The sequence below is a fragment of the Dicentrarchus labrax genome, unplaced genomic scaffold, assembly GCF_905237075.1.
Source record: "Dicentrarchus labrax unplaced genomic scaffold, dlabrax2021, whole genome shotgun sequence".
NCBI lineage: Eukaryota > Metazoa > Chordata > Actinopteri > Moronidae > Dicentrarchus > Dicentrarchus labrax.
The window spans coordinates 26792862-26810182 of record NW_026136719.1 but is presented as its reverse complement, the minus strand read 5'-3'; the positions used below and the strand labels follow the sequence as shown (position 1 = coordinate 26810182).

Below are 17321 nucleotides of genomic sequence, written 5' to 3'. Positions count from 1 at the left end.
TCACATGGCAAAGTGACATTACTGTTCCTCCTGTCTGTATCAGCTGCTGGTACGTCCAGAGGTGATTCATGGAGCACAGGTTCTGCTGGGTTAACCTCAGGTGAACTGGGGTGTAGTCCAGATCTGATGAGGCGACCTGCAGTCTTGGTGATCCAAGGAACCACAACTAGACCTAACATTAAAATGGGCATATCTGCGTATTAATGGGAGTTGAATATAGCTGATAGTATATCTACTGATAACTAAGAATCCTTGTGTATCCGTTCAGAGGGTCCTTAAATCCCCTCACTGCTTCTAATGGCTTTGATGTCCCATCAAAGGACAGCTGCGTCATAGCGTTCTAGAATGGAAATGACCGCGTAAATGACGTCAGGAGTGATTTGTTTAAAAAAATATTTTTTCTTTTTTTTTTTAAACGTTTTCTTTTTAAAATGCTAGTGGCGGGAAATTTTCAAATAATTTCAATCGAGGGGATCGAAGACAAAGTCTCTGACAGCACGTCCGTTTGGAAAGTACGTACGCAGCGCTGTGTTCCAAATCCAGCGGTCGTAAGTTAAAGTATGAAGCCTATAACTATATGTGCAATAGCTATATATTACACAATATTGTATTATGGTTATAGAAGGCTATACGGACCACAGACAGAGCCTGCAGGAGCTTGGATTTTACAAGCTGTACTGTATAGCTATAATAAGTATAATAATACGTATAACAGCGTTAATATGGAATACTGTGCAGACTATGTGTTTGTATGTCTTAAATAACAGAGGTGTGTAAGGCAAGTAGCCTGTGTTACATGCACATACGTTTAAAAACGTACTTATTGGCATGAATCTCGCTCCCTCCTCTTCCTTCCCGTTAGTCCCTCCGAATGGTTGGATGGGTCTCAGTCAATCGATCAGGGCGGTTTGGGGAGAGGATGCATATGCAGTGTATGTTTGTGCATTTTAAAAAAGCCAATACAATTATTGGAATATATAAAATGTGAAATTACTTTTGTTGGGCTTTTTTTTCTCTTTTTTTTTTTTTTTTTACAGAAGTTGCACAATATTGTTTTGTAATGTGTTCTGTGTGTTGTAAAGCACTTTATAAGTGCTCTGAACGATGTTATATGAATTTTATTATTATTATTATTATTATTATTATTATTATTATTATTATTATTATTATTATTATAAAGCACAGTCCAGTACAACACCATCTCAGTACATCCTCAAAATGTATTGAGTCAGAACACAAACAAAAGTACTGTAGCTATCGACTGCCGGTCTATTCACCCGGCCCAGGAGCAAGAGTGGCCCTGTATATATACTGATATGTGACAAAATAAGTAAACGTCATTAAAATTATGAAATAATTTTGACTCCAAACTTTATGCTTTGAGTGAGGGGGAATGAAGAGGATGTTGCAAGTTTTTTTATTTTTTTTTTTTTTTTTTTACCAGTACTAGTAATCAGCTGCTCTGCCAGAGCACAGACACATCACACACTTATATTGCAGTGATGGGACCTGCAGTGACCACAGAGAATTCCAGTGCCTTTCAGAGGGATTGATGTGCACTGAGTTTTGTTCATGCCCCTTTGTGTCATAGAGGATAAGTTGGCTGAGAGACTTTTCATACAGAAGATGGAAAAAGCAAGAAAAAACAAAACAAAACAGGGAATGATATTCACATTCTGCTTTCTCAGACATGTAGAAGAACCCACTGCCCACTCTCACGCCATATTTGGGACCAATCAGAGCTTGCATTATGAATTTACATGAGTTCAGGTGTATGATCTGCCATTTGGCCTGGCTTTCTTGTGTTTCATTTATGTGGTGTGCCACAATATCTATCAGTTTTACAGCTTTTGCAGTCCATTTTTTAAATACAAGAATCCATTTCTTATGTGGGAGACCTTAGAGATATGAAAAACATTGCTCTAACTCTAGTAGGGGAATCTCAGAATTGTGGGTGGCTCTCCATTAGCCTAACAATCCTTTGCCATTACTAACTTTTTTCTATGCAGGTATACATTTAAACCAGCAGGTGGCATAGTTATCCCATTTAGCAGGATTTAACCTGAACATTTTTAACTGTTACATACTCATCAACACCCGGACCTGCTGGGCACAGGCCAAGGGCCTCACAGTGTCAAGGGCACCTGTAAGCCAGAGCCTCTGTGTGATATGATTATTAACATTTCTTGTCAGTCAAAAGTCCTTCGGAAAAACATTTTCACTTTGAAGATATCACAACAAAGAACCCATCATGACACGTTCATGAATTGTGTATCTGTAGGTGTGTAAGATGGGACGGGACCCCTTTGAGGATGGCAGCGTTGCTTGGTCTACATGTTTGGTCTAGACTGAAATATCTCAACAACAATTAGATAGATTGCCATATGACATGTTGTACCTGCTCCCTCTGTAGATAAAAACAGCTCAATCCAAGGTAATGAAAACATGATTCTGACCTTCAGGTGATTTTTTATTACTTATGAATGAATTTTGTATTTATATATTTTTTGTTTCAAGAGTAGCATAAAGGGAACTATGAGCTGAATGTCATTATGCAACCCTGTGTTGTAAAATAAGAATGAAATAACCTTAAATCCTTGAATGAGTTGATGAACTGTGAAGAACTGCTCTTTACGCTCTGGCTCAGTACATACAGACTAAAATGATGTCGCACTTGCCCAGCCCAACTGCATTTGTCATGTGGTTTGTTCCCATCATTGTGATAAGAAGATACACTATGGCAACTATCAGACAGAAGTTCTGAACAGGAAGCCCAAATAGAGATTAAGCATTGACACCAGACACATAGCATCAGAATCTCTGTGACAGAAACAACTCATGTATGCAACCTGTTACTTTAATCATATTTGTTTCAACAGTATTTGCACTGTGCACTACTGACTTACTGTCACTGTGCACACATCTGGCCTGTACAACTGAGCTGAGGTGTCCTCTGGGTGTGTGTGTGTGTGTGTGTGTGTGTGTTTATTTATGAAGAAATGCCACCGTTATTGTTTAATTGGGGATTGGAGAAGATTTTTATTTTATTTTATGAACTATCACAGCAACACACACTTCAATATGTCGACCCCCCTTCTGTCATTGCAGTACAACAACTAACCTGTAGATGGAGTCATCACTCCAAGTCTGAATCCACAGAGTTTGGGCTTATATATTGCATTTGGAGGGTTTATCTCTGCGTTGTTTTTGTGATGGACTGATGATATCCTGATATTTCAACTGAATGAGCAGCTGCACATAGAAAACCTGTTGAGCTGAGTGCTTGCTGGAGGGAGAGCATCACACCAAAGCACACCACAACCCCCTTATTGTCTCTCTCCCAAATGTGACAAGAATCACCCAGAGTAAAACTAATAAGGAGCCAGCAATAACGCCCACCTTACATTATCTATCATCACTCTACAATGACCACTGCAGCTACAAGATGTCACGCTCACTGTAGAGCAATCTTCTGTGTTAAGACAGTGAAGCACATTTTGGTAAGTCCATGCTACAACCTGCAGCCTGTTTGTTGGTGTTGGAAAGTTGAAAGTACAGTTTCTTGCCCTCCCTCATTCCTCAGCGCTACAGTTGTGGTTTAAATGCAGTATATAAGCGCTGGTCTGTCGGTAGACTGACGAGGAGAAAGGTGAATAAAGTTAGCCGTGCCATCTGAATGTCCACTGACCATCTCTCTTCACTGCAGGAAGGCTTTAAACCCAACTGTACTCATCTGAAACGTTTAAAAAAACAAATACAGTTGTTATCTCAGTCTGAGTGTTGATGATTCACTGTAAAGTCCACGTACCGTGACGTTATTTGATAAGGAAAGTTGCGTTACAGTGAAATAAAGCCCGTGCCTGAGAGCGTGGGTAGGTGGTTTGACAGAGATGGAGGAGGAGCGTCCTCGTTCGGAGCAGCGCGCGGACTGACAGTTGGGAGAAGAGCACGGGGACCACGACACGCGCTCACAGCCTGCACCTATCCACAGGTCGTCTGTGTACATTTATCTACGTGAGACGGTATTGAAATGTGTCAGGTAAGACGCTGCAACTTTGTTTAATAGAAAATAATGGCACCTGGTGAAACTTGACCACCTGAAAACCTCGCGGCAGCTGGCACACCGCTGAAGGAGGTTAATTGTTGCTCAAAACAAAGACAGTTCAAAGACGGACTTCCTTGCCCAAAAGTTTAAGGCTTTCGATTTGGGCCGAAGATTATATCAAAGGTGGACATTTAACCAGAGCTTGGAGGTTAAATTTTCGATTTTTTCCCCCTCTGTATTTTCACGCCGTGTTGTTACCTGGCTGTTAATGTCATCTACAGTATTGATGTTGAGTTTGGTGCATTTCGGGTTACTTGAGCTAGCTTTACTCTAACTTAACAGTTAGCCAATGAGGCTACTTGCTATTGCTCATTGCTTGAATTGAGCTGCCCGGTATTTAACTTCAGAGTTCAATGTATTGCATCTCATCATATATCTAGAAATCACTCGGTAAATGTGTTATTTCCCTCCTTAAGATGATCCTGACACTTTGTGACTAGCCTGTCCTATGTATATTTGGGATTCATCAGAAATGTATGTCTTCTTATTAGATGTGGATTATCCCCGATTTACAAGAACATATGTGAAAGTGTTTTTTTAAGTGAGTTTTTTGCAGGACGGGCTAGTAGAGCAGTCATCTTGTGTTGTCTCTGGTCAGTGACTATGTTCTTCGAGCCAAGCCTGACACCAAAATATTTTCAGGGCAGGAAATGTTTGTTTTTTGCAAGTATGCATAAGTGCTGCTACTAGGATGCTGACTTGAAACAGTTAATCTTTTCACATCTCTTCCTAGAACATTATGCTCGGAGTGCCTGTACCCTCTCATTTGAATCACTGGTGATTTTAGCCTTTTTGTAAAAACCTACCATATAAAACAAGAGACTCTGAACAATAGTAACTCCATAATACTATAAAGTCTCTGTTTTACTGCAGCTGGTACATAACTTAGGTCGTTCCTTTACAGATGGCTTAATGTTGAACAAGTGCAGCTTTCATCGTTTGACTTCATAGACAATTAATAATCACAGTGTTGTTTCTTGCACTATGGAACAGTGCCTTGAGGTGAGGAGGCTCTATTGGTAGAAATTGAATATAATATTCATAGGTATGTTTTGTTGTATAATAACCTGAAAATAAGGATCGTAATGTTTTTGTTACAGAGTGAGCCTTTTCTATTTACAGATGCAGCGGGTTGCCTTATGTGGAGTCTGCCATGTTGAACCACCATGTTTCTATAGTAGCCTAGAATGGATAACTTAACCCTGGCTCTAAATAGAGTTGTTTTTGCGTGTTTTGCAGCCACCGTAGTTTCTCCTTTGCGCTTGGAAAGGGATGGTGACTCGAGGGAGTTGCAGTCTGCAACCACACTGCTGGGTACTACTTTATCCAATCCTACACAATGGTCTTTTTAAATGGGTGGTTCACTTCCACTTAGAAAAAAAAAATCTCAATTGTTCCTTGCTTAGTTTTTGTTTTTTGTTTTTGAATTGAATTTTGTTAATGGTGTTCACAACACGGAAAAATTACTTTGGATAATCCACTGTCAGTAATTTTCAGTGGAACTGATTTGTATTGAAGGAGTAGTCCTGAACTGGTTGAAATACTGGTGCTTCAGGTCAGTGTCTACCTCTTATTGTCAGCCCATGTTTTTATTTACCCAACCCAGTCAAACATTTTTTATGCATGCATTACTGTTGCAGGGTGTGGATGTAAAGTTCAACCAAAAGAAATAATTTAAGGAGCAGAGACTAAAATGGCTGGATTCTGTTGAACAATCGTACAAACAAATGATTAACTTATTTCCAGCTATGGATTTTATTCTGATTAGGCAAATAAATTTGAATTGAATTTCCCTCGGGATAAATAAAATAAATAAATAAAAAATAAAATCTATCCATCTATCCATCTATCCATCTATCTATCTATCTATCTATCTAAATAAATAAAGATCTTTACATACAAATGTCAGGATGCCATGACACAGTAAATTAGCTTCAAATGCTGCCTGTCTTTGTTATAATGTGTTCATTATTTATTAATCTACCAATTTTGGTAATAATCAATGAGCTGTAAATGTGAAAAAATGATATTACAATTTTTCTAAGATCACAGTGATGTCTTTAATTAGCTTTTTTTGTCTGAGCAGCAGATTGACCAATGATTTTTAAATCGCTATCATACATGGCAAAGAAAAGCAGCAACTTCTCACATTGAGAAGCTTAAGCTGTGCTTGAAAATTTAATGAAGTGATTATTTTATTATTAAAATAGATAGATTTTCTGTCAATCAATTCATTGATTACTTGATTACCTAATCATTGCAGCTCTAACGTATTACAAACATGTCATGTTTATCTCATGTCAATATGGGGTTTTCACTCCTTAATTAAACATCAGCTATGATCTTTTTACGCAGTTCCTTAGCTGTAACTCTTCCTGAACTGGAGTTGTAATGTAGACATCTTTCACTAGAAACTGCTGTTCTGCTGATTAAAGGTATTTGCTTAAGTTTAATAGCTGCTGTTTGCACTGGGAACTATTGTATTTGCAAATAATGGGGGAATGTGTAAACCCTGGTTCCTGCCACTATAATGCAGTGCACATTGATACATTTAGCGTCATGTTTCTATCCATATGGATCATACATACTGGATGACAATCATGGCATGGGTGTGGGGAGTGTTTGGATGATTTGGATGATTACATCACTAATCCCTTTGAAATTCTGCCCTAGTAAATGGAGGATGCCTATGGGTTACCAGTAGCTGTTTTTCTGTGATGAGGACAGAGCTTCATCATTTTCATCATATTAAAGTCAAAAGTACTTGAATAGTGAGTATAAGCAAACAGGTTTATGTCTCTGAGCAACAGGGTTAAAGATCAAGTGAGGGCGCAAACAGGGAAATAATTTTAAGGTATGGAGCTTGTTTGTTTGTGTATAATGGAGATCCAAAGCGGCACTACAATAGGCTGGGTTTAAATTCTTGGTCATGGATCAGTGGATCAATGCACTGCTGCGATGCCTAGGCCCTTTCATAGAAAAGCTGTAATCTCAATTGTGACACATACATTGGCATTTGCCATTGGTGTGCAACTATCCATTGTGATGTTGTGATGTATCTCATTCTGACATGATGGGAGCTTGTTGTAATTGTGCATGTTATTAGAATAATTTTACAGTTTGATGGATCTGGACAGGGGCCGTCTGTTGAGGGTTGTGCAGCAGAGACACACACGCACACGCACACAAACACAAACAAAAAAAACCCTGGAACAGATCTGTACTGTTAAGAGTGACGCTAGAGTCTACTATCCTCATCGTTGTTTTGTGACGAGGCTCTTAATAACCAGTGGTGGAGTTGTTTTGTGTTTCTTTTTCCTTTGTCATGCAGCCTCAGCTGACCATGTTGGCAGCATAAAGCAGTGGTTCCCAAAGTGAGGTTTAAGTACTTTCAGGGGTCTGTCAGTAAGGGTTGTTCAAAACGGAGCATTTATTTCAGAGAATCTTTCATTTTCAGACAATATTAACTGCCTACACTGTTATGTCCCTACCAGAGTAGAAATCATGATGCATTTGGAGTCCCTGGGACAAAGTGAATCAGATCATTTAGGCTTTTGTGAACTAATGTGCATCGATTTAGGCATCTTTATTGTCAGTAAGTGTCCTTTGGTGCACTGTTTGTCTGACTAGGCTTTGGCCATGGTTGCTGACTAATAGGTGCTTTTCTCCTCTGAACCAATGGAAGAAGAAGAAGTGTTGGGTCTGTTTAGTTTGACTCCTCCTGAGTTTTGTTACAGTTACACAAAACAGACTCATTAGTGGTCAAATTTGTTGTTTTTATACATCATCACTGGTGCTAAAGAGAATGCTGCTGACTTGAGTAGCTCATCCTAACACACACAGATCTATTAACACGCGCATTCAGTACATATATAGTCTCGTTCTGTGCTTTACAGCGACCGTGACAGGAAATATGGGGAACCTCCACAGGAAATGTGAATGTGACTTGTTGCAGGTTTTCTTTAGAAGTAGGGTTGACACCATCTGACAGATACACTCTCTTCTGGTACTGCTCTCAGTATCTCTCATGCTCTGCAGCTAACTGTCTTCTATTTTCTCTTCTGAATGTTCAAATGAACTACAGTATGCTGTGCAGTAATACTGCAGTAAACCCCACCCACCTCCCAGACGGCGTTATTTTCAAAGGAATATTGTGAAATACATGTGTGAGCTATCTTTTTCGGAAGGGAGTGTGCCAGGATAAACCTGCTGCACCTCTCTCTAATGCTAAAGACTTCCTTCCTATCTCTGTTTCAGTTAAGAAATGCCATCAAGCTCTCTCTTCTCTAAACACACGCACAGAGCCACCATTGCTTGCATAATAGGCATTTTCTGTTGCCATTAGCCCCCATGATGTTTTCCGAATGCTTCTAGCCACTCATAGATGTGATGATTTTACCCATTTCTTCCCTTTTCACACATCTCTCCCATCTTCTCTCTCTTTGTCTCTCATCTTTCATCCTTACTTTTCTGTGATCCACTTTCAGGCAGGCTCTCTGCTCACTCTCCTCCTCAGGCTTGAAATGAGAGGGGTTCTTCTTGGTGGACAGTGTGCTAATCCCTGAACACTCACAGGGGACTAATCGGACTCATTAACTCTGACTCTGGTGCTTCCAGCCAGAGATCAGCACTAATCCTTCTTCAGCCTTTGCCATGCATGTTATGAATGCTCTTTCTCTCCCTTTCCTTTGCTGTTTAAAAAAGAAATTAAGAAAGAAATTGTGTTACCTGTACAAAGTGATTTTTTGATGCTATAGTTATGTTCCTTAAGGAGACACAGTGGTCCACTTTTAGCTTCAAACCTCAAAATTACTTCTGACACAATGTATATACAGCATGTGTCATGTCCGAGAGTTTAACACGGAAGGATGTAAATACAGGTATAAAAACAGAGCAGAAACATTGGTCACCAGATCATCGGTCAGTGATTCATTTTCACCATAATCTCTGGATTGTTTTTACACTGCTAAAGCGTGTTTGACCTATTTAAAGTGAAGCTAACCTCATCTCAGTACTCACTGGCCTAAGCGTGAGAGGCTAGCGTGAAGGGTGGAGATGACCTTTACTTGGTTGATGCCTCTCTCCATCTCTCACTCCCAGGATTTCCCCCATATTGTGCTGCGAAATCTTAGGAAGCTTCCCCACTGTAGACAAATAACGAATATGAGCAGGACACCACTGGGACCGGGCTCTCTAAAGTCACTCAAGGTTCAAAGGTTTCTGTCACTGACGTCATCAAATCTGCGGGAGACTCAGCCTCACTGTTTTAACTGTCCAGTGGAATCTCTGAACAAGCAATTTTATTTTTCTTCATGTTGAATGCTTATTTTTCTTACTTAAACCTCTTGACACGTGGAAAGACAAGACTTTTCGTCAGTTTGCAAGCATGCAAATTCATGCTGCTAAAATCAGCAACTTAAACTCACTAAAATCCTATCTGACTGAGGAAAGACTTGGCATCGCACGCTCCCCACACTGAGTTCCATCCTAAAACCCTACAAACTACATTGATAACATGCCAACTGTCTGGTGGTCTGCTCTTTTTTTTGACAAGCCATGACACAATAAAACAAAATCTTGACAAATTGATCTAAAAACAAATTTAAAGCACAAAACGATAGCGTGCGTATTCTTCTCCTTATATAACGCACATAATCATCACCACAGCCAATTGTAAGTCGCATAATAAAAGGAGATTAAAAGGAGATAATTTGTTTGAAATATGTGTTTTTTTGTGTATATACACCTGTATCTGGAGGGTACAACATCTGTTTAGTAATGTTTCTGGTGAACTACATCACAAAGACAAAGATACATTGTTAAACAAATCTATTACAAGATTATCGAAAAGCACCAATTAGCAAAAGTACACAAAATTTCCAAGACACTGAATATCCCTAGGGACAGTACAGTGACTCAGTGGTTGGCACTCTTGCTTCTCCTGAAGGAGGTCTTGGGTTGGAACCTGACTTGAGGGGACTTCTTTGTGGAGTTTGGATCTTCGCCCCGTGTCTGGGGTTTCTTCGGGTGCAGACATTCTGGTTGGGTCAACTGGAAACTGTAAGTGGCCCATAGGTGTGAATGTCCACTACAGTATTTGTCTGTATATGTGTTAGTCCTGTGACAAAGTGGTGACTTGTCCAGGGCGTATCCTGCCGCTTGTCCAAAGTATTCTAGGAGACGCCTGAAACCTTGATCAGATAGTAGGCAGATAAGTAGGCACAGAGAATTGAAAATGTTAATTGTGAGTGTTGTCTAGAATAGGAGCAATCAGCTCTGGCGGCCAGTACACGTCATAGCATGGATTTTGGCTACGAGTGAGCGTGTCTGGAGAAATTAGAAACTTAATGTGTGTGCTTCAAAATTTTTAGAAGAAAAAAAAAAAGATGGAAGCCCAACAAAGAAACAATGGTCTATGATAAAATATGAAATCAAGTTTGCCTGTTGAACACGTTTGTTTTTCATCTTTTTAGGTGTACTCATTGCTACACTATAGCACCCCGTCTGTTTGTATACATGTATACATCCTGTACTCTCTTGACATCACCTAACCGCTAATTATTAGTCATACTTCTTCAAAACTGCTAATGTATCTTGGTCGGGAAATCTCTTCAGGGGCCATAAAAGGCTCTGCCCTCTTTTACTTCTGCCATTTGGAGAGGATCTGTGCCTGAGATAGGATGCTTTGGAGTGCCATTAGAGAAATGCCTCTTCAACCTATTGTCTGTTAAATTGTTCAATTTGCTGGGCACCTTTCACGCCCACAGCGCCTTTGTGAAAACACTAATTACAATCGGCCTTTAGCAGTTTGGCAATAAAATCATTTTCAATGTAAGCACACACTCAAAGTGAATCATTTATTTATGACCAAAAAGATACAATCCATCATGAATTTAAGACTCCTAAATCTTAATAATATGCCTATAATGCACTAGGATGAGATAATGTGTTGGCCGTAAAATGCTTTGAGCCACATATATGAAATAACCTTGTGTGGCTTACTTCTGGATCAAATGCTGTGTCAAATGTTGAAATACCCTGCAGCCAGTATGAGCCGATGCATGCCTCCTGTGAATGCTTGTTTGAGTGTGGATGGCGCAGATGTGTGGGTGTCTTGCTCTCTCTTTTTTCACCATTTCAATTTCAGTGTTTTTTTGTGCTTGCTGTGGTTCAAGGACATTATGTAATGCTTATGAGAGCACCCCATCTGGAGAAGTGTCATTGAGACGCAGAGTTTGCAGAACTCATTTTAAAACTGAAAAACAGCTTACCTGTGAAAGACATTAGTAACTGAGGACACAAATGAAAGGAGGAATTTGCAGTACAGCAGGTAAACAGCTCTTAGGCATGAAGAATCTGTAACTACAGTTACCCATTTTTAAGATTTTTGATGAATGTAAATTTCTGAAGACAATACATATTGTTAATAATACTCGACTGTACAGTAAATCTAAGTTTACTTTAAAACATCAGCTTCTCATGTGGATCTTAATAAGGGTGATGTTTGTAATTATCTAGCGTGTACACAGGGGTCTGCACTTGGTGGATGCTGTTTTGTTGTTGTTATTGTATGAGTGTCTGAATTTACCCAGAATGCTCAACAAGCCACTCATTGTGCTCGGCTGGTTAATGAGTGATTAGCCAGGATTGGTCCTCTGGTAGAAAACCTATCCAATGAATACACTGGAGACCCTAATAAAAAAGGGGGATGTGCAACTGGATTAAGGCTGGATGACCGTAGGGCTGCACAATTCAAACTGCACTAGATACAGTTTAAAATGTAAATAGGGATGTCCCGAGTCAGTATTGGGGTTGATCCAGGCATATTTTAATTGGATAGGTTTTGGCTAAAGCTAATGGAAACCTTATCCTTTCTTTACTGAACTGCTACTGCGTTTTGTCCACCTAAGCCTGCTGGTGTTGCGGTGCTGCTGTCCTTAATGACCGCCAGGCTCTAGACTGCAAGCATTTGGCACCATACATAAGTGAAAATGAGTGTGTGAATCTAAAAAATGATTTGGTCGCACCGGTTATCAACTTTGTTCAGACACCCTGGGTGGCAAAATACACTGATTCTCTGAGCTCAGACGGTAACAAATCTGTTATCTCTTATCAGCAAAGTGCAGTGTACAAAACATCCAGCTTGCAGCTTCTTCCTTTTAGCCCATCCAGACCATTGCTTTTGCTAGTTAAAATGACAAAGGTTAGTGGTGGCAGGTCATATCAGCTGTCTGTAGGAGACAGTTTCTCTCTAGGTGATCACATCTCATTTCTATTCGTGTTATAGATTATCATATCAACCACTTTATAGGTTTCAATCAGGACCTTCAGTATTTGGATCAAGAAGCTCATGGAAAATTGAATTTTGAATGCTATTGTTGCTACAATGCGACAATTGTTATTGAAGTGTTTCAGGTACATATTTAATCAACATCAAAGGCTTGGGATCAATAACTGTGCCACATATATTTTAAAGGCTATTAATATTCTGATATTAGCCCAGCTCCTCTTCGATTTCATTCGTCTAAGAAAGGAGATGTGGCTGCATGGATCGTCTTGTATAGAATAGATACTAACTACACCCTCTTTTATTTCACCAATTTACCAAGCATTTTTCTATCAAACTGCTCTGTTTGCTCTCAACTGATGGAGAGAAATATTTCTGACAAAACTTCTGAGCTGTAGGTATCAGAAGAGGTTGGATTGGGGAAGGCTGAAACTTATTGCAGACTTATCTATATCTATTAGTGCTGGCAAACGATTAAAATATTTAATCGCGATTAATTGCATTAATGTCATAGTTAAATCGCAATTAATCGCACATTTTTATCTATTTTAAATGTCCCTTGATTTGTTTTTTTATCTAACCCTTCTTATGAACATGGAAAAGTGGATTGGCTTGCTTTGCGCAAATGTTAACATTGGCATATACTGTAGTGTTCAATTTCACACTAACATTCTCACTTGGAGCAAATAATCAGCCACACAATGTAACACTGTCCATCAATAAAAGGGTGGAAAAAATCCTTTGTCACACAAACAGCCCCTTCAACAGCCCTTTCTAAGGGATCAAAACAAGGTGATACAAAATAAAATTACAAAGTGCACATGTAAGGTAAACTAGGACTCAGCCTATAGTGCAGTTAAACCATGGCTTAATACTTTCCTTAGTTTGCTTTGAACATAGCAGTCAGGCTACTGCTCTTTATTCACCAGAGGCTCAACCCAGCTTCTTATTTCAGAAAGAATGAACAGTAACAGTTACCAATAAAAGGTAAGCCTACTATTTCTTTGCTTTGAGCCAGTTACTCAAACAGAGAAGTCTGTCGACATTTTCAGACAACAAGGAATCCATCCATTTCGGCGTCTCGCGCTCGCCATCCACTCAAAACGTAACGTCTACTACTCTTAAACAAGTGTGTGCGGCGTGCCTGTTGTTTTGTTTCTAGTCTAGCTAGATCCGGTGTGGTGTTGTAGTTTTTCTCACGTTACTAGTTGTTGCAACAGCATGTGAAAAAAACTACAATGTGTGCTAGGCGTTAATCTCGCAATAAAAAAATTGACGCTGTTAAAATGGGTTTGCGTTAACGCCGTTAATAACTCGTTAAACTGACAGCACTAATATCTATATAATCTACCTATCTAATGTCTGTTCTCAATTTGTAACTCGTTGAGAGAGTTATGTGTCCTAAACAGTCGCAAGTGAGCTCTTCATCTATGGGCTACTGGATTTAGATTGTACTTACATATTTAGTGTTGTCAGTTTGCTATGAAGCATATCTCACAGAGAGATAAACAAGTTTGCAGTTTACTGGCATCACCTTATCATCCTGGTTGATGAGAATTGCGCAATGTGGTGATACATGTTATTTTAGTATTTTTAAAGTGCTTAAAATCTCTGAGGAGGATCTCAATGTTATGTCATTAACCTCAGTTACTACGGTTCCACATTATAGACAAAATTATAACAAAATGAATATCTTCCTTGTTTTGCTGATTGACCTTGCTATGGCAACCACTGTCATTAAAAGATCTGGTTTCTTTTTGTGTATCACATAACACACACTCACTGTCTGCATCCTTTGTGTTCACATGGGCCACTGCTGTCCCTATTTGGGATGCAGTGGTCCAGTGGAGCGACCCAAAGCTTTAGGCTCAGATGTCACCCAGAGTCAGAAGGATGCTATTCCATTAATGAAACATAGTTAGCCAGCTTGTCCTGTAATGTTATCTCCCAGTTGATGCCAGAATTAAACAAAGTTTTTGCAGAGCAGAAATGATTTGTGTTCTATATTGAGTCTACATCCCTCTCATTTGTCAGTATATGAGAGAAGGATTTCATTAATTTCATTACAGCCTTTTAAGGGACAATTACTGTTCATCAAAAGGGCAGAAAGAATGTGCTCATAAATCAGTAATAATTGTTTGGTTCTTATCTGCATCAGTGCTTATCTATCCTAACTATATAACTGTTTGTCCTGACATAAGTTAAAACCAGTGGTTGCTTTCATAACATCTGTAACTAAGTGTGCAGTGACTGCAGGTTCCCTTTTTAATGAAGCTGTCCTTGCAGTGTTTTTGGGGGAAATGAGTCACGGTTACCAAGGAAGTGAGATGGTGTGCGGTCGACTGTATGTCACAGGGTAAGGTTGGCCTTCACTCAAGAGCTCTCAGAGCACTGACAACCTGTGCGCTGGTTTGACGTTAGAGCTCTGTAGAAATGCCTTCAGATTTGGAGAAATGGACAGAGAAACAGAGAGGAAAGTAGAAAGGTGAAGAATGCAAAAAGAGTGGGAGGGATACAATTGTAGAACTTGTGGAAATAAGTGTCTTTGTGCTGTCGGCTCATGTACAATATTCAATGATTGCTGACAGTAACCAAGAAGATCTCTGTGTCGCTCTGTCAGATATTCATTCAGAGTAAATGGACTTGGGTCGAATTTTTAAGTAGTGCTTCATTCAAAAAACAGTCATTTGTTAGTTATTTTTGTATTATTCATGGCCCCTGTACAGACAAAATCCTCCTTTTTAGTTATGGTTGGGCTCATACCCTCAACACACAGGATGAGTTCTTCACACCTGGATGAGTTTTTCTATATGCAGCACAGCATGAGAGAGAGACTGACTCACTTTTGGGAGGGGCTGCAGTGCAACTCCAGTCATTTGAAGCCAGTTCCTTTGGGGAAATGAAGTGGGAATAACCTAGTCGTCACCCATCTCAGCCAAAAACTCATCTTCCCACTTAGCCACAGAAGCCCCAGGAAGGGTGCTGCTGCCTGCAGACATTCCTAACTGTGTGGCTGTTCAGCAGCAATGCTTTCCTGCACATTCCTTGGCTTGCAGTGGCAAAACATAGGGGGTGGCTTTTACAAAATGTGTAACTCCAGCCGTGCCCCATACTGTAAGGCTGCCACAGACAGGGCCTCTATTGAGAGTCGCTTAGAGTGGCATGCCAGAAGGTCGAGCCAATGTAAAGACCAGCGTGAGGTGGAGTAAGAGTAAGAGGCTCAGCTATGGTTGTGCAACACAAGTTGGATGTCAGTTATATGAAAAGGTAGTAAAGGACCACAAATGGTTAGAGTGCTAATGAAGACACTCAGTAAGGAGACAAGGATGCTATTAGTTAAATCCTCAGGCTCCATCCACTCCAGTCATCCATAGCTCCCTGGAGGCATTTGAGGTAATGAGATCCTTCTGTGCTCCTTCTGCGTCACTCCCACCGTCTGACCTCTCTGGTGCCACACAGCTGTAATTGAAGGCTTACCAGAATGTGCCATGCCATGCAGCGCTTATAGCACATACAGTCAGCATTTCTTTTCCCTGTTACACATGTATTATTTCTTTAGCACAGCTATTCATATGGTTCTACACATCTAAACCAGGAAGTTACTCTGTGAAATCTATGCTGAGGCGGTTGGGTAGTGAAACTTAAGCAGTTTGTATTACTTACCTCTACTGAATGGGGAACTGTGTCCTAACTAGTATCATCCAGCAGCCATAGCCATAAAAGTCTGTGCCTTGATTAGGGGGCAAAAACAGGAGTTTTCCTAATGTGCCTCTCTTTAGCCTGAAAGGAAACAAACAATGTGATGCAACACTGCTAATCACTGAGCCACTGTACCACTGATCAAAGTTTTATAATGATGGCCCCTGAGCAACTCTGCTGGGGCACTTAGGATTTAAGTGCTTGGCTGAAGGGCATCTTATCAATAGTATTTGAGAGATGGGAGAGTTTTGCTCAGCTGTCAGCTCACCCCACCCGTCTTGTAAAAGCACTGGTTGGCTCTGGCTGGATTGTGTAGTGTATGCAAGTGTGCGTGAGGGTGTGTGGACAGGGTGTGTTTGACAACACTCATTGGTCCTCTATGTTTGAGCCAGAGCCAGGCAGCTGTTAGCCTATGTAGGTAGGCTGACCCCTCCTTGTATGCACACCCAATGTCATGGAGTCCACACAAAGAAGTAGATACTCAATTTAATGCATTTCTTGGGTGCCTATGCATGGACAAAGGTGACCTATAACCTGTTTGTATAAAAGGTACAAAGATGGATTCAAATTAATTCTAATTCAAATTAATTCTCAAAGCTCAGTTGCATGGCCAACAACACTATAAAATCAGTTTAAATTCTGTATTATTTATCTTTATACGCAGCTCAAATGACGATAGTCAAGCAAGGGCATTTTTGCCATTTTCCTAGATTTACATGAAAAGTACATCACCAGTGACATGTACAAAGGTTGATACTACTCCTTCTAGACCCCCACCCCCGCACACAGATACTTCGACTAACAATGTGCTAGTGCATCCTTCTTGCCTTCCCACTCACAAACTGTGTCTGTCTGCAGCAGCTGTTACAAAGAAAATAAGACAGATTGGAAAAAACTGGCACATATCTTTTTACATATTTTTGGATATGCTATGTACTATTGCTCTTTATTTGGTTAAAATAATCACTTGGGTGGAACAAATCAGTACCAAGTAAAACTTTCTTTGGCAAAAATCATTGACTTCAAATCTTGTCACTAGCCAAGACTCTGTTGTGCTTTAGAAATATTTTTCCCACCCTTGTCTGCAGAGCACTTCTAGTGCTGAAATATTCTTTGTTTGTCTTGTATGCAGTGCATGTTTGAGACCTAACTTAATCTAAGTCTTAGTACTTTATGAAGGCCATTGCAAACCTTTTATATTTCTTTGAAGTTTCACTCCAGACATGTTTT

At 39.9% G+C, this 17321-nt stretch overlaps 1 protein-coding gene across 2 annotated transcripts in view; it reads left to right on the top strand.

The window, feature by feature from the left end:
* Window positions 1-3882: 3882 nt before the first annotated feature.
* The window catches only part of adcy7 (adenylate cyclase 7), a 54785-nt gene continuing 41346 nt past the window's right edge, over window positions 3883-17321 (top strand). For both annotated transcript variants that reach the window (XM_051378840.1, XM_051378839.1), the window contains exon 1: window positions 3883-4039. The gene's annotated coding sequence lies outside the window, so the exon portion shown is untranslated. The remainder of the gene's footprint in view (window positions 4040-17321) is intronic.